This window comes from Labrus mixtus, chromosome 9 (assembly GCF_963584025.1).
Source record: "Labrus mixtus chromosome 9, fLabMix1.1, whole genome shotgun sequence".
NCBI lineage: Eukaryota > Metazoa > Chordata > Actinopteri > Labriformes > Labridae > Labrus > Labrus mixtus.
The window spans coordinates 27,269,536-27,272,278 of record NC_083620.1 but is presented as its reverse complement, the minus strand read 5'-3'; the positions used below and the strand labels follow the sequence as shown (position 1 = coordinate 27,272,278).

General features: G+C 52.9%; 1 pseudogene; it reads left to right on the top strand.

Moving 5' to 3' along the window:
• The first annotated feature begins 481 nt into the window (after window positions 1-481).
• On the top strand, window positions 482-1,705 carry LOC132979900 (cilia- and flagella-associated protein 251-like; annotated as a pseudogene).
• Window positions 1,706-2,743: the final 1,038 nt, after the last annotated feature.

The following is a 2,743-nucleotide window of genomic DNA, read 5'->3' as shown; positions in this document are numbered from 1 at the left end:
GAAGAGGAGGAGAAGGAGGAGGAGGAAGAGGAGGATGGGGAGGAAGAGGAGGAGGAGGAAGAGGAGGAGGAGGAAGAGGAGGGAGAGAAGGAGGAGGAAGAGGAGGAGGAGGAGGAGGAGGAGGAAGAGGAGGAGGAGGAGGAGGAGGAGGAGGAGAGAAGGAGGAGGAAGAGGAGGAGGAGGAGGAGGAGGAAGAGGAGGAGGAGGAGGAGGAGGAGGAGGAGGAGGAGAGAAGGAGGAGGAAGAGGAGGAGGAGAGAAGGAGGAGAGAAGGAGGAGGAGGAGGAGGAGGAAGAGGAGGAGGAGGAGAGAAGGAGGAGAGAAGGAGGAGGAAGAGGAGGAGGAGGAGAGAAGGAGGAGGAGAGAAGGAGAGAAGGAGGAGGAGGAGGAGGAGGAAGAGGAGGAGGAGAGAAGGAGGAGGAGGAGGAGGAGAGAAGGAGGAGGAGGAGGAGGAGGAGAGAAGGAGGAGGAAGAGGAGGAGGAGAGAAGGAGGAGAGAAGGAGGAGGAGGAGGAGGAGGAGGAAGAGGAGGAGGAGGAGAGAAGGAGGAGAGAAGGAGGAGGAAGAGGAGGAGGAGGAGAGAAGGAGGAGGAGGGAGAGAAGGAGGAGAGAAGGAGGAGAGAAGGAGGAGGGAGAGAAGGAGGAGGAGGAGTAGGAGGAAGAGGAGGAGGAGAGAAGGAGGAGGAAGAGGAGGAAGAGGAAGAGGAGGGAGAGGAGGAGGAGGAGGAAGAGGAGGAGGAGGAGGGAGAGAAGGAGGAGAGAAGGAGGAGGAGGGAGAGAAGGAGGAGAGAAGGAGGAGAGAAGGAGGAGGGAGAGAAGGATGAGGAGGAGTAGGAGGAAGAGGAGGAGGAGAGAAGGAGGAGGAAGAGGAAGAGGAGGAAGAGGAAGAGGAGGGAGAGGAGGAGGAGGAAGAGGAGGAGGAGGAGGAGGGAGAGAAGGAGGAGAGAAGGAGGAGGAGGGAGAGAAGGAGGAGAGAAGGAGGAGAGAAGGAGGAGGGAGAGAAGGAGGAGGAGGAGTAGGAGGAAGAGGAGGAGGAGAGAAGGAGGAGGAAGAGGAGGAGGAGGAAGAGGAAGCGGAGGGAGAGGAGGAGGAGGAGGAAGAGGAGGAGGAGAGAAGGAGGAGGAGGAGGAGGAAGAGGAGGAGGAGGAGGAGAGAAGGAGGAGGGAGAGAAGGAGGAGGAAGAGGGAGAGGAGGAAGAGGAGAAGGAGGAGGAGGGAGAGGAAGAGGGGAAGGAGGAGGGAGAGAAGGAGGAGAGAAGGAGGAGGGAGAGAAGGAGGAGGAAGAGGGAGAGGAGGAAGAGGAGAAGGAGGAGGAGGGAGAGGAAGAGGAGGAAGAGGAGGAGGAGGAGGAGAGAAGGAGGAGGGAGAGAAGGAGGAGGAAGAGGGAGAGGAGGAAGAGGAGAAGGAGGAGGAGGGAGAGGAAGAGGAGAAGGAGGGAGAGAAGGAGGAGGAGGAAGAGGAGGAGGAGGAGGAAGAGCAGGAGGAGGAGGAGGAAGAGGAGGAGGAGGAGGAAGAGGAGGAGGAGGGACAGAAGGAGGAGGAAGAGGAGGAGGAGGAAGAGAAGGAGGAGGAAGAGGAGGAGGAGGGAGAGAAGGAGGAGGAAGAGGAGGAGGAGGAAGAGAAGGAGGAGGAGGAGGAAGAGAAGGAGGAAGAAGATGAGGATGGGAGGAGGAGGGTTGAGGAGGAAGAGGAGGAGGAAGAGGAGGAGGAGGAGGTGTTAGGAGGAGGAGGAGGTGTTAGGAGGAGGAGGGTTGAGGAGGAAGAGGAAGAGGAGGAGGTGTTAGGAGGAGGAGGGTTGAGGAGGAAGAGGAGGAGGTGTTAGGAGGAGGAGGGTTGAGGAGGAGGAGGAAGAGGAGGAGGAGGAGGTGTTAGGAGGAGGAGGGTTGAGGAGGAAGAGGAGGAGGAGGAGGTGTTAGGAGGAGGAGGGTTGAGGAGGAAGAGGAGGTGCTCTCTCTCTCAAGTCTTCATCTCCTCCTGCTCCCTCTTGTTTGGTATCGATGGGTCAGTTATAATCGAGTTTCTTGCGTAACTTGTTTTCATTCTGATGTTGCACTTTGGTTACATGAAGTCAGATTAATAAACATCTGGACGGAGCAACTCGGGAGATTTTTTTGAGTTTCTGGCGCTGATGTTCCTGCTGTTCTCTTCATATTTATTTGATCAGCTGGAGTAAACAGAGCATGCTCAGTACAACAAGGAACGAGACTGTGAGGACACTGGACACATGCTTCATTTAAGATTTAACTTATTCCCTCTGAGGTGTAAAATAATGAGCTTTTTCTACAGCGGTGAAGTCTCTCAATGAAACAGTTGAATCAGGTTTTCAGCATCAAAGTGTAACATGCTGAAAATGCTTTTTCATATTTTCATGTTTTCTTCTGTCATTTTGTTATATGTGTGTCTAGTTAAATTAATTTAATTTCCAGAAGTATTTAAGTTAATTTATATTTGTAAGATCATTAGTGAAAGAGAACAAAGTTATAAACAGTAAATACTGTGTTTTATCTACCTTTTAAGATTAAGACACTGGCCCTTTAAGGGAGGCTCTGGGAAGAAGACACAGAGGTGTGTGTAGACTGAAAATATGAAGCTTGTGTAAAGCTGTGGGCAGTTCTTTAATAAAAGTTGCTTAAAGTGAAGATGGACGAGTTCTGAGTTCATTTCAAGGGTGCAACAAAAGCAATACGGCCTTCTGCAGGATGGCACCTTACAGATCAGCTAGCATAGGGGTAGACAGTAGACCCAT